General features: G+C 48.9%; 1 pseudogene; it reads right to left on the reverse strand.

Moving 5' to 3' along the window:
* Positions 1–252: 252 nt before the first annotated feature.
* LOC119446433 (uncharacterized) lies at positions 253–2,327 on the reverse strand (annotated as a pseudogene).
* Positions 2,328–20,228: the final 17,901 nt, after the last annotated feature.

The following is a 20,228-nucleotide window of genomic DNA, read 5'->3' on the forward strand; positions in this document are numbered from 1 at the left end:
TCCCTTTCCTAACGAAGGTGCAGACCCCTCTGCCCTTGCCCTTGGACGTGTCCCTTTCGCTCGGCGGGCTGTCGTGCGACCGGTAGCCCGGGAGTCTCGGTGTCTCTTCGCTGTGTGTTTCTTGTATCATTATTACGTCTGGTTTCCTCGTTTGTTGCTGCAAGTGTTGCAGCAGCACCGCCCTCTTGCCGGTAAAGCCGTTGCAATTCCAGTGCCAGACCAAGAGGTCTCTCACTGGCGGTGTGGTTACTGCTATGCGTGCTGTCCCGGCCATGATTGCTTCAGTTTGGCGATGATCTAGCTGTGCTTCCATACTTTGCATTTGTGCCTGTATGTGCGCCTGCAGCTGTGTTTGCATCTGCGCTATCATGTTCTGGATCGTGCTCTGAATGTTGGTTGTCATCTGCTGAACCGTTTGCTCGAGCGCGGTGAGGCGTTCGTTGGTTACCTTGCTGGTCGCCTCAAGATGGTCAAGTCTGTCGCCCTGTTTTTCGATTCTCTCCGTTATCTTTCGTTCTTTGGCGCCCTCTATGGCTCTCCTCTTGGGAGCCGGTCCTGCCGCTATCGTGGCTCTCGGGTCCACCTCGACCTCTGGTTCGTCCCCGGTCATCTCTTGTTTCCTCTGTTGTGCGGGCGTCGGCTGCTGTTGCTGCTGTTACTGCATCGCAATTAATGTCGTTAGCTTCTCGTTGATTTCCTTGATGGTTGCGTCCATTTCGGCGATTCTCCGCTTTAGCTTCTCGTTCTCGTCTCTCAAGGATATCTCCACCCCGTTCGCTTCTTGGATCTTCTTCGCGGCGTTTTGCGCCGGTGGTTGTCTCTTCTCTGCCATGTTTGCCTTGACTGCGTCGGCCCAGGAGCCTCTCTCCCTCGACTGCGACGGTCTGCGGCGACTGGCGCTCCTGCCTATTTTGCTGTCGTCCCTTTTGCGGCTGCTGTCGCGCTGCTTTGATTCCCCGCGGGGTCTCTCGGCAGGTGACGCTCGTCGCGGCGGAGAGCTTTCCGGGTCCGGTTGTTGCTGCATGGCTTCCATCTTGCGTTCCCATTGCCGCTTCTTGACCACGTACGGCATCTTGTACTTGTTTTTGCATTCCCTCTCGCCCGTTGGGTGCTGTCCCCCGCATAGCTTGCACTTGGGCTTGCATTCGCGTTCGTGACCCTCTCTGGGGTTCGCGATTCCGCAGCCGAAGCACACTTTGGCGTTGGTATTCGGCCATACGTCTCTTCTATGGCCGACCCTGCCGCATTGCTTGCACACGTCAAAGTGCTTGCGTTAAAGCCCGCACTTGACCAATATCTAGCCATACTTGACGTAGTTCGGTACTTTCTGTCCAGCGAAAAGTACTATCACCGTGGTTGTATTGCCGATTCTGTGCGCCTCCACCGCTAGGGGGTTGTAGGGGTTCACGATGTTTTCGGCTATCTCCTCCGGGGTATCGTCTACGGCTATACCTCGCATGACTCCCTTGACCGTGCCGTCCGGCACCGTTCGGTAGGCGTTGATTTCGTATGTCTTACTTCCTATGTTAAGGGCTTTCACCTTAGAGTACAGCGTGGCGCGCCTCTCGTCCGGGGTGCTGACCACGATGATGTTTTGCTGCGCGTTTGTGCAGATGGTGTCTGCTTTGGCTTCTTCCTTCGTTACTCGAGCCGCCGTCCTGACGACCGACATGATAATTGAAGCCTCCGTTTTCGCTACGTTGAGACCGCCACGTGGTCTCATGACTACCTTGGTGTCTTCTTTCGGAATATCTATCGGCATCCTCGCCGCTTTCGTTACCGAAGCTGCAACTCTCTTAGCAAAGCTGGTCCTGGTCTTGGGTCTACACTGGCGAGTAATGGTGGCGGACTCACCGTTTTCCTTGCCGGCCATGATCTGCATGATGCGCTTGCCGGAGGCCGACCAGCCTTCGACTTCTTCCGGTATAATGTCCTCTCCGTGAACTTCGATGCACGTGCGCCCGCCGAAACTGCCGATGCTCAGCGTTGACGCCATGTTGTCTTCCATCGACGTGACCACTTTCATTTCGGACGCCATCTTGGTCGTACTCGTCGCCGGGTAAGGCCTAGCGGCCGGGCCCGTCACGACCGGTGGGCGTACTCGTGGTAGGCCTACGTTAGGCTTAGCGAAAAGTCCGCACCGCACCAGAGAAGAGTCCTCGTAAATCGAGAAAATCACGTACCGCTTGGTCAAAACTGGTACCGGTCGATGCCCCGCACCTTCGCGCACACTTTGGTACCAATTATATCGCGGTAACTGTAAATTAACGCTGCGTTGATTGGCATAATAGCAGGAGTCGATGTGAAGCGCGTCCGCTCCCGTCGACAACCGCGCGTTCCCAGACCGCGGGGAGGAGGAGGAGGAACAAACTTTTATTTAAACCAGCAGTTTAGCTGGCTGGGCCTAGGCCTCCCACGTGGGGACATCGAGGTCTTGCCTCTTCGCCGCCTCGCAGGCTTGCTGGGCAGCCCAGAGTTGGTCGTCGAGTTGGGAGCTGCGCAGGGCGGCGTGCCATCTCGACGAGAGGGTCACGGTATTATTTGTCGGGGAGAGCTTTTTTTATTGCGATAGCAATTATATGGACACTTCAACCGGATTTCTGGCGTCGCCGTCGCCGTGAGGTTCCGTATAAAGTCCAAGGGCGATAAAATCGTCGCCGCGCGCCGTATGCGTGAGCGAAAGCGCGCGGGGGACGCGCGCTATCACGGAGAGCGAACGGCGGAAAGCAAACGCGACCGTCGCGCGAAAGGCCGTGGGGGTATGGGAGGGAGGGAGGCGGGGCGACGATGCTCTGCTGCGGCACCAAAGGCGTATCTTGCAACCAGCCGCAAGGGGAACTGGCCACTCAATCTCCCACGCGAAAGCAAGAAAGCGGGAAGGCAGCGCGGCAGGGGGGGGGGGCGCAGCTTCTACTCTGCCAACAACAGCGCTCGTACTTTGCCCGGCTGTGGCGGTCGCCCGCACCGTCTCTTATGTCCACACGGCTCTGACCTTTGTATGCGCTCAGCATTCGCCGCTCAGTTTCCGTCGAAGCGATAGACCGCACGAACCTTCGCCCGCTGCGGCAGCTGCGCTTGCTGCCAGCGTTTTGACAGTCGTTGTCTGCGGTCATTCAGTTTGATCTACTCATGTTCGCTTGTGCGCGCTCACACCACGCTTCTTAATTCAGTTAGTAAGCGAAAGTGTCCAAGTTTATGCAGCCGATAAAACTACTATCCCTACTCCGAATATCTCTCTACTAATTTGCTATCGCAATTGATGCGTCGCGTTTCGGGTGAAACTGCGACATTTTTTTTTTTTCGCTGCTTTTGGGCAGATAGTCGATTGCGCATACGCGGCTTCGATTCGGCGGGTGATTTGAAATGAGTTGCGGCTGCGCCCTCCTCCGTGCGATTTGCCATGCAGCTCCTTCGCTTCAGCTATCTTTTTTTTTACTCTCGCTCGCGCGTCCGTGCGCCGGCGGAACCGCACAACACTTAGCACAACTTCGTGGTGGAGACGCCGCCTGCCATAGTTGTACGCGTCGACCGCGTATAATTCGAGCTCTTCAGTTGCATTCGCTGCGCTTCCCGTTTAAACGTCTAGAATATCTGTACATGAGTAGTGACATTAACTGCTATTAGTAACATCGGTTTTCTTAACGGATGGCCAAATGTGTGCATGTGTATGCATCCGCACAGGCACCTGTGTATCTGTACATCCACCGCGGCACTCGTTTCGATGCGTGTGCGTGAATAATTGTGACCGAGCATATTGTTTCGTGCTTGGTACGCCTCAACAAGCTTGCTCGGAAATGCTTAGGTGCTATTGCAGTCTATTTCAGTAAATATGAATTGGCGTTTTAATTCGAGCGTTTTCGGTACCTCGATCAAAAATTGCACAAGATGTAATTGTTTATTTTACTTGCGATGAGGCAATTTAGTTACAGTAATATATGATACTAAATTTATTTTCTGTGCGCATGAAAGCGTTTTAACGATTAGCTTCTTTTAATGCGTAAGCGTTCTTTGGCGAGTACCATAGGTCCGTCACGCGAAAAGTGTAATGCCTTGCATCTGCACAAAATGCGTGATTCGGCCCCTCCTCCGCAGTTCAGCTGTAGCACTGCGGCACCCATTCGACAAGATCTGGCAGGTGATAGTATTACCAGTAGTGCCTTGCGCTGGGCAAAAATACCTCTAGAATTTTTCGATTAATGATTTAAGTGCGCTTAATTGGTTGATGGGGCATGTGCAAAAACAGGAAAGCAGGTATTCTCGCACTGCTCCTCGTATTTTTCATACGTGCTTCCATTCTTTGACCTGTTCACTGCCGGACCCTATCAACGCTTCACTGTTATATACAAGGTGTTTCAGCGAACACTCTAAAATTTTTAAAGGTTGCCTGTGGCAAATAGCACAATTCTAGTTCAGGAGCTGGTCGACTCCAAGAGGCGGACATTGCTTGCTCAAAAAATTGAAATGCATATTCAACGAATTAACAAAAAATCACTAATTAAGTCTCTAACTAATCACTTAATTATGGCCCATATTGCAATTTACATATTCTAGGCGTGGATTTCGGAAGGTGCATCCACATGGAACGAATTCACAGGATGGCTCCAGTTTCAAGATATCAATTCCCGAACTTTGCGGAGAAATGCACTGGCGCTCCAGTTACTTTTGTGCTTTAATTCATAAAACGACGTTTTGTTAAGAAAGTAACTGGAACGCCAGTGCATTTCGCCGCAAAGTTGGGAAATAATATTTCGAAACGGGTCTCATCCTGAGAATTCGTTCCAAGTGAATGCACATTGCGACCCTCACGGCTAGAATATGTATATTGCAGTATGGGCCATAAGGTAATTAGTTAAATACTTAATTTTTGAATGTTTTTAATTCGTCGATTATGCATCTCAATTTTTTTGAGCAGGCAATGTCTGCCTCATCGAGTAGAGCAGCTCATGAACTAGAATTGTGCTATGTGCCACAGGCAACGTTTAAGAAATGTTAAAAGTGTTCGATGAAACACCCTGAAACACCTGCATATATGTGAATGATAGAGAAGAAGGGAAACCGAGGGGCTCATTTTTTGTTAATCATGACCATTTAAAACCGACATACAATGAAGCCAAGGGCAGCATCGAGGAAATAAGCTGTGGTTGGAATAGAAATGTAAAAAATAATAAAGAGAAGAGACGTGTTATATATGTATATATATATATATATATATATATATATATATATATATATATATATATATATATACGAAAGAAGAATGGGAACCGAGGGGCTCGATTTTATTAGACATAACCACATAAAGCCAACAGACAACGAAGCCAAGGAAAGCATCGGGGAAACTAGTTGAAATTGGAATGTAGCAAATAATGAAGAAGAGGGAAATGAAAGTGGACGAACAGATAATTTGTCGCCGGCGGGAGCCGCACCAAACCCCGAGAGGACCAGAGAAGTCCGTTGTGCGGTGATGCGTCGTGTCATTTTGTTCCGCCCAGGCGACGAAGTGCTCCTGTGGCCACCTGTTCGAGTACGGGGCCTCTGTGAAAAAGTTCTTCACACGTGTCTCGGCCCATACACCGTGCCTGAAAGAACATCTGCCGTAAACTATCGCGTCGCGCCTGTTGGATCGGCTACTGACCGCCATTGCCGCAGCACCGAAATAGATCATGTGTCTCGTCTGAAGCCGTATCTTAAGCGTTTGTACCGTTTCTGTCTCGCTTCCTTGCCGACCGCTTTCGTGAAGGGGGGGGGGGGGGGCGCTTACTTTGTGATACACCATAGTCTTCATCTGTATATACCCATCCTCGCAATCATCATCATCGTTTGGCTGGTTGGTGCTCACTGGCTGGCCCGCGCGGCTGCGTTGAAATACAAGGGCTCTGCCTTCGTACTGGGCGTCGTCTTACCATATATATATATATATATATATATATATATATATACACGCTGATGCAGTCTTATGGATGGTCTTAGAAGTCTACAGGACTTCAGCGAGAACATGCCAAAGACATATCTTGCCACGGTCACTCAGAAGAACACGAGGCACGCCGTGGCGCAAGTTAATGGCGTGCAGGACAAACTCGGCGACTTCGGAGGTAGCACCAGAAGGAAGAGCTGCCGTCTCAGCGTAGCGAGTGAGGTGGTCCACGGCGGTGACAATCCAGCGTTGACCCGCGGGTGTAAGCGGAAGGCGTCCGTATAAGTCGATACCCACGAATTCGAAGGGAACCGACGAGGGTGGCGCTGTGGGCTTGTTGGTCGGTCATCATGGATTGGTATTTGGATAGCGCCGAAAAAACACGGACATGAGAAGAAACGAAGACGAGGACAAGCGCTAACTACCAACAACAAAATTTATTTGCGGGACCGGTCGTACTTATACACAAAAAAAAAAAAACGCGTTCACAGCGATATCAACTCTGAAGATAAGCACATGACGGTATAAAAGTAATCTAAAGCTGTTGCATCAAGAAAGCACCAAGAACCTAAATGATGAACTGCAAATGCCGGTCAGCTTTCATGGCATATGCAAATAATCTAACTCTCTCACCGACAATGATAGTGACGGTTTGCTAATACATTGGTCAGCGGCCGAGAGGATTTGCTCAGTTTCTATTATTATTATTATAAGGGAACGGACGGGCACGGCAATGGTTGCAAAGGGCCGGCGGGAAGAGATGTCGAACGTTTTCGGTGTTGGCATGACGCACACGAAACGACGTACTTGGCAGCACTAATGGACAGGCCAGGCCAAATATAGCGAGTCTTAATGCGGTCGTAGGTTTTGTGAAATTCTATGTGGCTAGCCGTTGCGTCGTCGTGAAACGCTTGTAAAACTTGTAGTGGAAGTGAGCGAGGGACGACTGGGAGCCATCGGTTAACGGTATGGTGGTAAACTTGCCGAAATAATGATCTACCATGAAGTTTAAAACGGGCAAGACGTCTTAAGCGGCTGTTGGGAAGACGGGATAAGCCACTGAGCCGGTCGATAATTGTGCGGTAGTATGTATCTGCACGTTGAATGGAGGCGAGGTCTCCCAATGAAAGAATGTCTACCGAGCTCACGAACCATAGCGGGCTAATAGCCATCGTCTTGGTCGGTTGGCTGGGCGGTGCCGAACAGATGTACGGTGGAACATGGACATTTGGCGACAGCGGGCAGCGAGACAAAGCGTTAGCATCTTGGTGTTGCCTGCCAGACCTATATGTGACCGTGTAGTCTTACTCCTGTAAACGCAGCACCCAACTGCCGAGGCGTGCGGACAAATTCTTCTGGGAAGATAACCAACACAGAGCATGATGGTCAGTACCAATTGTGAAATGGTGGCCATATAAATAGGGGCGAAACTTTTGTATGGACCATATGATGGCAAGGTATTCTTGTTCAGTGATGGTATAATTTCGCTCAGGAGGAGAAAGAGTACGACTCGCGTAGGCCACGACTTGCTCTTCAGACGCGTGGTTCCGCTGCAGCAGGACAGCGCCGATTCCGTGCCCACTTGCGTCAGTGTGAGGATAGTAGATGCTGTGGGATCAAAGTGACGAAGCACTGGTCTTGACGTGAGACATTGCTTGAGGGTCTGAAAGGCGGCTTCACATGCATTCGTCCAGGTAAAGGGTGCGGTCTTGGTCAGAAGTTTATGAAGAGGAGCTGCGATATTAGCCAAGTCGCGGACAAAGCGGCGGAAGTACGACGCTAATCCGAGAAAGCTGCGAAGGTCATTAGGTGTGGTTGGTTTTGGGAAATGCAGTAAAGCAACGAGACAGGGATCTGGCTCAATGCCGTGCTTGCTGACGACGTGGCCTAAAACTTTGATTCTGCGACTTGCAACTCGACACTTCTTAGTATGGAGCTGGAGACCGGTCGTGGCTAGGCAAGTGAAAACGTCGTCTAAACGTTCTAGGTGCTGGGAGAAGCTGAACGAAATTATGACAGTGTCGTCAAGGTAACAAAGGCAGGTTTTGTTTTTTCCATTTACCCGCCGCGGTGGCTCAGTCAGCTAAGGCGTTGCGCTGCTGAGCACGAGATCGCGGGATCGAATCCCGGCCGCGGCGGCAGCGTTTCGATGGCGGCGAAATGCGAAAACGCCCGTGTGCTTGCGTTGTAGTGCACATTCAAGAACCCCAGGTGGTCAAAATTAATCCGGAGCCCTCCACTACGGCGTGCCTCATAATCAGAACTGGTTTTGGCACGTTAAACCCCAGCAAGAAGAAGGTTTTCCATTTGAGGCTGCGCAGTACGGTATCGATCATTCGTTCAAATGTGGCTGGCACATTGCACAGTCCAAAAGGCATCACATTGAAGTCGAAAAGGCCCCCAGGTGTTGCAAACGCCGTCTTCTCTTTGTCGAGCTCATGCATCGGGATCTGGCGATAGCCAGAGTGCAAGTGGAGACTCAAAAAGTATTCGGCACTTTGTAAGCTATCCAAAGCATCACCAATACGAGACCATCCTTGCGGGTAACCTTGCGGGTAATTTTGTTTAGTGCCCTATAATCAACATAAAAGTGTACCGAGCCGTCATTTTTTTTTAAAACTGGGACAACAGGAGAAGACCAAGGGCTTGCTGAAGGCCTTCCAACGTTTCGCGCGAGCATGTAGTTGACTTGGTCTTCTATAACCTTGCGTCCCGAAGCTGATACACGGTACTAGGGTGGCGGCGAATGACGGGGGATCTATCTGCTTCGATGCGATGAGCGGCCACCATTGTTTGAGCCAAGACATCCGAACAAGCGTGAAAGCAAGTTTTGTGTTTCCTGAAGATAGTCAGCAAAGCATCAGTCTGCGTTGGGCTGAGATCTGAACTTAAAGTGGTCCTGAGAGCACTGGGTGAACCGTTCGTGTGCGTACACTGTGCGAAGGACGAGACAGGTCAAGCAGTGACGACACATACTGGTGCTGCTTTGATAAGGACGGCAACAATGGACCCCTCCGGCAGCAGAAGTGGCTCTGGTGTCGTGTTGTAGGCGGTCAGACTGGCGCAGCCGCATGAAAGACGCACTAGACAAGAGGCGATGGCGATTCCCAGAAAAATTCAGCGCTGATAAGGCGAAACCACTGCGTCGCCGTCAATGTTGCCTCTTGATCTAACGGTAAGAATACGTGCATGACCGGGTGGAAGGACAAAATCTGCCGCTGTGACAAGGTGGGGCGGCGAGGAATCGGCAGCGTCAGAGAGCTCGGTGTCCTTAATATGTATAAGTGGTTGTCCGCACGAAATGACAGCAGATGCAGCTGACAAAAAATCCTAGCCTAAGGTCATCGGATGAGCACACGACGAAAGCACAATAAGCTGTCCATGATGGCGAATTCGGTTGATGAGGGCACGAGCGGTACACTGTCCGGTATGATAAATCGGACTGTCATTGGCGCCACATAAGACCGGGCCAACGTACGGAGTTTGCACTTTTCGTAGACGGAAGCTTAGTTCGCGATGAATAACAGAAATGGTGGCTCCAGTCTCTATAAGCGCGTTCACGGAAACACCTTCCACACAAACAGTGAGCGAATTTGTCGGGCGAGCAGGAGGAATTGTGACAGTTCACGCACAAGCAGTTTCTCCTCCAAAAACTGCGGCTTCTAGTTTTCCAAATGGATATCGAGAGAATTGGAGGCAGGACGCAAGGGCGATGAAGTACGGCGGAACGGTGGCGGGGAACGACGACGGGGTGAGCGAGAAGACCGGGACATGCCTTGGAGGTGAGGGTGAGCGACGTGACGAATATATATCGGGTCCTGGAACGTAGGCGTAAGATCTGGGCACATAGCCTCTCTCATAGGCGGATTAGCCACGTCGTTCATCTTGCTGGCGCCGGCGGCAGAAACGAGATATGTGACCACGTATGCCACAGTAGAAACAGGCTGGGCGGGCAGAGCGCCAGGGAGAGTCGTATGGTTGCACGGGGGCCTTAGCTGCCATCGAGGCCAGGTGGTCGCAGACAAGATCAGCAGGTGCGGATGGAACTGGTACCGAAGGCCGCGAAGCAGCCTTTGCATAAGAAGACCCGCGAACAGGCGCAGGAGACCGGGCACGTGTGACACTTGTCAGGGACGCCAGTTCTTAATTAATGATCTTGCGCAAATTGGGAGGAGCGCGCAGAGAGGCAATCGCTGTGTCGGCGGGAGCGTGGCCGTGAAGCTCCTCTCTCACAATGATGCGAATGAGCGCCCGCGATTTGTCATTGTCGGTCGAGCGTCGCAGGAGGCGCGTGGAAGACGAAAGAAGTAGAACGTGGCAAGGCGTTGGCATGTCGTGATGATATCACTAACTGTAGTGGTGCTCTGAATGACAAGAGCGTTAAAGGCAACGGAGTTGATGCCCTGCAGGATATTGCGGATACAGTCCTCCTCTGACATGTCACTCTTGAGCGCGACGGCAGAGAGCCAGGACGTCTTCAATGAAGGAGGTGTAAGATTCGTCTGCTCCCTGGATGCGGGTAGGGAGCTTTTGTTTCGCTACCTCGGAGCGCCCGGCAGACGTGCCGAATATCTAACCCAGCTGCTCAGTAAATGTTGACCAATCAGGAAAGTCGCGTTCATGGTTGAAAAAAAACCACGTTTTAGCGACCTCCCTTAAGTAGAAAGGTATGAAACTAGCTCATGCATTTATAAATTTTTTTCACGAGATGTCTAGTACTCACGCTACGCCCTTTCATGCTAGTAAATATATTTGCACTCACAATGAGAACGGAATATACCTTCAGCCCGTCACACCGGATGAAGTTGGGTCAGTTATAAAAAGCTTAAACAATGGCAGTAGTTGCGATATTGATGTTTTTAAAGTGTGCCCAATTAAACATGCAGTTGAAATTATTCCCGCAATACTCACCCATGTTTTTAACATGTGTTTGTAATAGACAGTTTTCCCTGTGAAAATGCAGGCTACGAAAGTAACCGTTGTATATAAAAAAGGAGATCGTAATGATTTGGGAAATTACAGACCGGTATCTATTTTACCGATCTTTTCAAAGGTGCTTGAAAAAATTTAGCATTCAAGGATGAATTTTATTGAAAAACATCACCTGCTAACACCACACCAATTTGGTTTTCGTTAGAAAAAATCAGTCCAGTTAGCATTAGTAGAGCAGAAAGAATATATATATATATATATATATATATATATTAACAGAGTTTGTAAACAAACTATAGTTGTTGGTATTTTTGTAGCCATTTCTAAGGAATTTGATTTAGTTCATCATAACATTTTACTGGAGAAATTAAACATTTATGAAATGCGAGGTCAGGCATCTCTTGTCAAATCCTACTTATCTAATCGAACAGTTATTTTGAAAATCGACACCTTTACTTATAAGTGTAGAGCTGTCCATTGTAGAGTGCCACAGGGAATTATTCTAGGGCCTCTACTTTTTAATATAATCTGAACGATATGGTCAATATAAACTCTCACGCAAGGTTTATTATTTACGCGGACGGCACGAGTATCTTTTTCAGCGATAACAATATTCATGTTCTTATAGAACAACGTAACAATGCAATGAAATCCTTAGAGGAATGGTCGAGAGTGAATATAATGAAGATATACGCAAACAAAACAAAAGCAGTTATATTCAGATCGAAAAACAAGCAAATAACTGCCCATCCAGACATCGTATTAAACTCACGAAGTATTGAAATAGTCGAGAATTTCAAATGTGTGGGTGTCATCTTTTCAGCGAACATGTCATGGGACAATCACGTTAAATACGTTCTAAGCAAAATAAGTAGAATAACTTCCATGCGTATTAATCTCTTGCTATGCAATTCACTTTTCCAATCAACTATTGCCAATTAGTATGGGGTAACACAACATCCACCAATCTAGAACATATTCACCTGTTACAAAATACTTTTCTCCGCCACGCATATAACGCTTCCTACATAGCATGGAAAATAAATTTTTTTATTAATTCAGGTGTGATTCCAGCTCACAATCTCTATATATATATCGCCTGGGTCATGTCTACAAACTGAAAATCCACCGAAATATCAGCGACCTGCGTACTCTAGCCCTACTTCAGGGAAAAGCTCCAAATTACGTTACAAGACACTTTGAGGATTGGTTACTACCAACACCACGTTCAAACTGTGGGAAACAATGCCTTAAATACATCATACCAACACGGTTAAATTACTATAATTCGGTACGATTTGATCTTTTGACGTCATCATCCAAGGAACTCAAACTGATGTATACGGTTTCGATGTAATATCTAGTAGTGTAATGTATCTGTGTTCTTGCATTTGTTTCATTGACACTGTAAGGAAAGTGTGAGTGAGAAACATCTCAGCGAAGCATGTGTATACTGCTATACATGTATATGTATGCATATGTGTGTATATGTATGTGTGCATATGTGATGCTGCCTCCCTGCAGAAACAAGGAATTGTAGAAACGTCATGGATAGCTTTTTTTTCTACAGTCCCCCCCGTCTGTAAATGTACAGGATGGCAAATAAACAATTTCAATTTAAATTGCGGAGCTAGTGTGCCTCGTCCCAACTGTTGTAAGCGCTCACCCTGTCGTAATGGTCAATTCACAGCTTCGCCGCGAAGGCAAGAAAATACCTGAGGGTCGCGTTGCGGTGCGTTTACGGACCAAGTAGGCCGAGCTGCTTGAGCCGGGGTGGTTGCAGCAGTGGAAGCGTCGGTTTGTGCCATGACTGTTGTTCGCGAGCACAACAGTCGACCAGAGCGGAGCTTCAGGGGTGACCGGTAGAGCAAGAGGACGTGGGAAACAACGCACACTCCACCACTTGTAAGACGACGCCCGGTACGAAGGCCGAGCCCTTGTATCTTCAACGCAGCCGCGCGAGCCAGCCAGCGAGCACTAACCAGACAAACGATGATGATGATTATGAGGATGGGTATATACAGATAAAGACGATGGTGAACTACACAGTTAGCGCTCACAATATGTATATGCAGTATACTAAGCGTGTGTGCACGCGCTATACTGCTCGCCGGGCTATTAGGGCCCCCTTCCACTGAAGGGAGATATTAAGTCCCGGAAAAACCTCAACAAGGGCACGACGATCAAGGAAATTGTGGAAACCAGCAATGCGTTTGTCCTCTCGGATTTTTCCGCATCTACCTCGACGGCCATATTTCCCGAACCAGCTTTCGACATCAATCCGGGTCTCCCCAGGAGTAAGCAGCAACAGCTCAAAAGTCTTCTCCGACGATACAAACACTGCTTTTCGATGCCATCCAGGATTCGACAAACAGCAGTTGCTAAGCATCGTACAATAACCGAAGATTACGCTCGGCCACTCCGTCAGAGCGCCCGTACCGAGTTTCGATGCGGGAACGAAAAGCCATAAAGCAACAAGCCGATGCAATGCTACACAACGAAATCATCCAGCCTTCGAAGAGCTCGTGGGCGTCTCCTGTTGTCGTGGTGAAGAAAAAATATGGAACCCTGCCTTCAGTGTGGATTATCGTCGGCTGAACAACATCACGAAGAATTACGCATATCCGCTACAACGGATAGACGACGCATTGAACTGAGCGGTTTTGCAACGCTAAATAATGCTCATTGAGACATCTGAAGGCTGGCTACTGGCAAGTAGAAGTCGACGAAAGGGAACGCGAGGAGACCACCTACACCACGCCGGACGGCCTCTACGAGTGCAAGACCATGTCATTCGGTCTGTTCTTAGCAGCTGCAACGTTCCAGAGCGTGAAGGACACCGTATTAGCAGGGTTGAAGTGGCCGACCTGTCTCGTCTATTTCGATGACGTCGTTGTCTTCGCCGAGAATTTCGGCGATCAGCTCAGGCGGCTTGGGACAGTACTAGAGGCAGGGCTCACTGTGAAGCCGGAAAAGTGTCGCTTCGCTTACGATTAGTTTCCGTTCCTGGACCACGTCATCAGCCAATGTTGAGCCCGCCCCGACCCGCAGAAAGGAGCTGTCATCGCAAAGTTCCAGCAGCCCGCCGACAAGAAGCCAGAGCGCAGATTCCTTGGCCTGTCTGCCTATAACAGGCGCTTCGTTAAAGATTTCTCACACGTCGCCGAACCATCAACATATCTTACAGAATCCGACGTCGAGTTCAAGTGGGAAACGCAGCAAATTGAAGCATTCGAACAGCTTAAACGACACCTGCAGTCACCACCTGTGCTTGCCCCTTTCGATGAATACCGATGACACCAATATCCACAACGACGCAAGTAGCCTAGACCTCGGCCCCGTCCTAGTCCAAAGGAAATACGGATTTCAAAGGGTCACTGCTTACGCCAGTCGGTCACTGTCGAAAGCGGAAGCCAATTATTCTACTACGGAAAAAGAATGCCTCGCCATCATTTGGGCTACCACGAAATTCCGTCCTTATTACTTATGCGGCATGCCCTTCAAAGTATTAAGCGACCACTATGCCTTGTGTTGGCTGGCAAAGTTAAATGACCCTTCAGGATGCCTCGCACGACGCAATTTCAGACTCCAGGAATTTGACATCATTGTCGTCCAGAATGAAGCACTCCGATGCGGGCTGCTTATCGCGAAATTCCCTTTGACACGCCACTGCAAGAAGACGAGGATGACGACGCCTTCCTGGAACAATATGCGCGGGAGACTTCGCTGAACTGCGTTGCCGTATTCCACAACTAAATTTTTACTTGCATAGATGCGGTCTGGCGGCATCAACATTATGCTACCTCTGCAATGAACCAGAATCTATCGATCAATTTTTATTATCCTGTCGGCGGTTTTCTAATCATCGACAACGATGTTTAGAAATCCCACTTCGTAATCTAGGACTGCCGTTAATCAGTTCAGTTTTACTCTCACTTGGAGCCACGGTGTTAGGATATGACCACGGGAATGTTTGCCGAGCCATTTATAATTTTCTATGTGACACAAAAAGATTGCCTTATTAATATTTTCCCATTTTTACGTGATTGCTTTATTTATCCTTCAATAAATTATAGCTTTAGCAAATTCAAAAAGTAAAGTCACAAAACCACAATTATATTATTATTATTATTCAAAATCTATGTATTTTCTTTACTGTATTTAATTTATTATTAAATTCATATTACTATTCCTATTCAGGCAAGACTGACTAACTTAGTATAGACTACTTAATTATTTTATTATTGCTTTATTTCTCATTTTCAATTAGTCATTTATTTTTATTCTTATACTTATGTATTTATAAATTAATTTATTTTAAATTTCTATCATAATACCACCCGGTTCGTGGCCTGTCCCCCTCAGTGGGTTGTGCCAAGTGTTGAGGCATCATCATCATCATCTTCGCTGAACAGCAACGAGCAGACCCTGAGCTAAAAAAGCCCCTTCAATTACTTCGAAGGCAACACTGACTTTGTCCTTTGGCCATTTAGGCGAGCATTGTCTTCGTTTTCCCTGCAAAACGACATCCTCGCAAAGAAGAACTCTCCAGTCCGCGCCAACTACCTTCTTGTCCCCTCAGCACTGCGTCCAGAGGTTCTGCACGCCCTATTCACACAATCAGACCGCTGGGCACCTCAGATTTTTCCGTACGCTATCGAGGGTACAAGACAAGTATTAGTGGCCGCGCCTGACCGCCAACGTCAGGAGTGCCGAGACTACCAGCAACGGAAGACACCACAAATAAGGCCAGTGGGATTGCTACAGCCAATCGAGCCACCTTGCCGACCATTTCAGCAAATCGGAATCGACTTGTTGGGGCCATTTCCGACGTCAACATCCGGGAATGAGTGGATTGTTGTGGCTACCGACTACGTTACCCGCTACGGCGAAACGAAAGCCCTACCCAAAGTTACCGCGGCCGAAGTGGCGAAATTATTCGTCGAGAACATCCTGTTACGATATCGTGCCCCAGAAGTCCTGATCACAGACAGAGGAAGTGCTTTTACAGCGGAGCTTACTCAAGCCATCATGCAATAGAGCCGGACAGTGGCGCACCGACGGGGGGGGGGGGGGGGGGATTCGGCGGTTCTACCCCCGAATTCTACCCGCCGAGTGTGGTGCTCTATCTACGCCATTACTGATACTCCTGAATTCTCCCACTCTTTCCGCCACAATTGACTTCCTCAGACGCTGCCACTACTCACTGCTGCCACGACCGTTTAGGTAAGAGCTTCAACGGATGACCACGTGCACTGCTCTGCAGAGCGACTTCTTGACCCTATGAAGCTCTTTCAAGACTTTGAGTAAAACGCTGAAGAAATAAACATCGTCATCATCCTAGGTGTCAATATTAGTATAATTATTAGGCATTTCATTTGCTGTTAGATTCATCTAGCTAAAGCAAGGAAATTGCATATCATGCAAAGTACTTGCTTCCCCCCCCCCCCAAAAAAAAAAATGCCCCCCCCCCCCCCCCCCGGAAGAGATCCTTGGTGCGTTACTGCAGCCAGACAGGTCACATTCACATGTGTTCCCATTTCCCGTTCCCCCGGTGTAGGGTAGCCAACTGGACGTCATTCTGGTTAACCTCCCTGCCTTCTGCTTTTCTCTTTCCTACTCCTCCTTCACGGAGCACCTGAATAAGATCCTGGCTGACATATTATCCATGAACGTCGAAGTCGAATACAAGACCTGGGATTCTTTCCTTCCCTACGTATTCATCGCTTAAAGAGAAACTCTCCACCTAGCGGATTTCCGCTGAACTATTACGCCGTATTCATCGCTTACAAAACGGCGGTGCCAGAAACGACGCAGATATCGCCGTTCAAGCTAGTTTGCGGAAGGAACCCGACAAATACTCTCGACGCCATGCTGCCACATCTTACCGACGAAGAGAATCTCGATGTCGCCGCCTATCTGCAGTGCGCCGAAGACGCACGGCAACTCGCCCGCCCGCGCATCAAGGACCAGCAAAGGACGGACAGCCGACACTACAATCTTCGATGGCGCTACGTGGAATCCCAGCCCGGCAACCGTGTTTGGACTCCGATACGCCAAGGAAGACTTATTGAGAAACTTTTGCTGCGCTATTTCGGGCCCTACAAGATCATCCCATCTATTGGCGCACTCGACAATGAGGTCGTACCAGAAGGCATTTCGCAATCACAACGACGCCGCGCACGACCTGAAGTCGTCCACGTGGTGCGTAATAAGAATTTCTACGCCCGCTGACGAACTTCGGCACTCTGTTTCTTTGTTCTTTTTTCTGTACTAGATGCACTTTTGTTTTTCGCTGTTTGTTTGCAGCATCGGAACGATGATTTTGAAGAGGGGAGCATTAACACGTGTATTTGGTTATCTTTCCCCGGTGACTGCTTTCCAACGGTTTACAAATGTTAAATTTAATCGCTCGGTGCAGGACACACCTGCATGTATCAGCGGTTTCTCGAACGTTATCGATAGTTCTATTCGTTGTCTGTTGCAGCCGATCTTTGTGTAATCTGATTGAATCTCGGCGTATTCTTGCGTTCCTTCTGCATTGGGACAAGACACCACTGCACTATTGGACTACGGCAAGGTGAGAAATCTTGTTTCACAGTCTACGACGCAATTAGGCTTACGGCATGGGACCGAGACTTAAGACGCACTTAGCGAAAAACAGCTCGGCCATCCTGGCGCAGTTAATGAGTTAATGAATCGTGCTGGGACATGTTTCCGACGCTTCCTAGGGGATTATGGTAACTTATTTCGGTTTTTCAGCCACACTGGCCGCACAGGGCGCCGTGTCGCAGTTAGCGAGAACTATAACTCGGCCATGGTGTGTAGTCTAGTGCATCTTGCTAGGAGAAGTTTGTGCCGTTTTCTCTGACCCAGACATTACCGAAAAGTAATTTCGTTACTTTCTGGGGTACTTTTGAGGCACGCTGGCCGCACAGCGCGCTGTGCCGCAGTTAGCGATAAGCAGCTCGGCCGTGGTGATAAAGTTAGTTTGGCGTGTAATGAATCTTATAGAGGGACAAGTTCGTGACGTTTTTTGTGGCCCCGCAACAAAATATACCTTCTTTCAGTACTGACGCCTATTGAAAACGCGATGGGAGATTGCCAAGAGTGATAACATGGGAGTGTGCTGCTGGCGCCGGCAGAACACGCAAAAGATACCGCCGAGGAACATATCAGAAACTCGTAATGCGAAAATTCCGTGTTCTATAGGACTGAAAACAGGCTTTGCAGCCACGCATTTGTCTTGAGTGCCTGTTGCGTCCGTCTCTGCGTATGTCGCGTACCGTCGCGTCACCCGAGGCCAAGTTTTGAAAACGCGAAGTCGCCCGTGTATTTGTGCTTCCAAAGTGCAGGAAATAATGCCCGGAAATGGAGGAACGCTTGGAAATCAGAGGTTTTCATATTTTATGGTATTGTTTTTGATGAGTCGGGTATTTTCTACGCCATGTATGTAAAAGCGAATTGCTTTTGTTTGTAATGCCGCCCATTCACCGCTTTTGCACGTTTCGCATCTACACGCAGTATTTCTATGTCTAAATACCAAAATGACACATGCTTGTAACATGCTGTTACGTGCTTGTAAATGTAACATGCTTGTAATTTACTTTTTTTCAGCTGGTGCCGTCCGGTGGAGCTTCATAGGGGAACTACTACTTACCTGGGGTCACAACGTTGGATGAACACACAAAGCGCGGAACGAGCTTTTATATAGAGCAAAATAAGTATTTCCTCATTGCACAAAAGGTCTTGCGTCTACTTTGTGAAATTGCACGTGGCACAGATTCAATGGGACTTTACGAGATCGGCCGCAATCATTTTTTACCAAATAATAAACCGATTCCGTCCGAAGAGCAAAAAAAAAAAAAAAGAGGGGGGGGGGGCGCAGCCGGCGTGCTGGCTTGCGTTAAAAATGCGCGCGCCCAAAACTGAAACCGGAAGTGATTTATACCGACCGCTTGGCGCGCTGCAGTCAATTCGGCCGCTGGGCTCTATGGGAGTGTCCCCTCTTAGTTGAATTCCTTTCTCTATGGAGCCGTCGCCATTTTCGCCTGATAAGCGTCTACCGACTGTCGAGGAGCACACGTTGGTACCGTTGCGCTTCCGTGTTGTTCCAGATTGAGAATGCGTTGAACTAAGTTTCGTGGCAAGTGCGACGTCGCTACTCGGCATTTTCCATAACCATGATTTGCTGCGCCATCGGATGCCAAAATACTTGCAGCAAATGCAAGAAACTCTTCTCGATACCGTCCGGTAAGCGCGACGGGTTAAGAAGACATGGATTCATCGAATTGGCAGGAAGAACTTCAGACCAATACCCTCCACACAACTATGCGAGGTAAGTTGCGAGTACGTGTAGTTTGGTGTATTTGAACGTGTATTCGGCGCGCTTAATCGTTTTGTACGCCTACAGGCTTGCTTTCGCGCGTGCTTAGAAGATTGGCAAGCACGCATGTTGGCGGCTTTGTAACTTGTAATGCCCTATCGAACCTTCGGAGCAGCGGTTGTTTGTGCCCTCTGCCAGCCTTTTTACGTCATAGCTGATACGCGACGCGAATTCACATGGTATGGACGGCGCGGATTATTTAGGTTACCGAGGGCTCGCGGGAGGCCAAGATGTTGACATTCGATCATAAACGTGTTATTTACACCAATTCGCAACAAGATCTTGCGACACGCGCTTGACAAACGTTACGTACCTAATTGTAGCGCACGCGATACATTCGGAGTCGTCATGATACGGCGTTCGCCCTCGTTTAGGTACTTAAAAAAATTCTTTTCAAAACAGGAAGAAAAAAATAACCTGCCTCCACTGAATTTGTATAACCCTCCTTACAGAAATTCTATGCTGTAGACGAAGTTACTCGAAGCTAGAAAGCAAACGCTCAAAGCGTACCGCCTTCCAAAGCGTGCATTCACTCTGCGAAAGGTCGTCTGCTACGCTCAAGCGGTGTAGGCGGCGCCACGGTCGAGGAGGGAGCGCGAAAGAGGAGAAACGAGGAGGGAAGGTGGAGGAGGCGAGTGTCGCTACTTTAAGGACAAGCACTTCCCGCGCTTCGCCGGATTTAAAATTCAGAAAGAGGGAAATAAATAAATAACTTAGGATGTCCGGCAGCCGCTAGGATTGCGCATGTTCCTAATCGCGCACGTGCTTTTCAATCGGAATATGGCCTTCGAGATTTGCGCGCGTCGAATGGTGTTGCTTCAGCCGCCCCATTCACCGCGCTCCCCAGCAAAATAATGCAGCGCGCGTGCTCCGATAACCCGAGGGGACGCTGTTAGCCGAGGTATTCTAGCCACCATAGCCGAGGGCTACTGCGCCAGCGGAGAAAGGCAGACCGCGCGAGATCTCAGCGTGCGTACGTAGCGTGCGCACTGCCTC

The sequence above is a fragment of the Dermacentor silvarum genome, chromosome 1, assembly GCF_013339745.2.
Source record: "Dermacentor silvarum isolate Dsil-2018 chromosome 1, BIME_Dsil_1.4, whole genome shotgun sequence".
NCBI lineage: Eukaryota > Metazoa > Arthropoda > Arachnida > Ixodida > Ixodidae > Dermacentor > Dermacentor silvarum.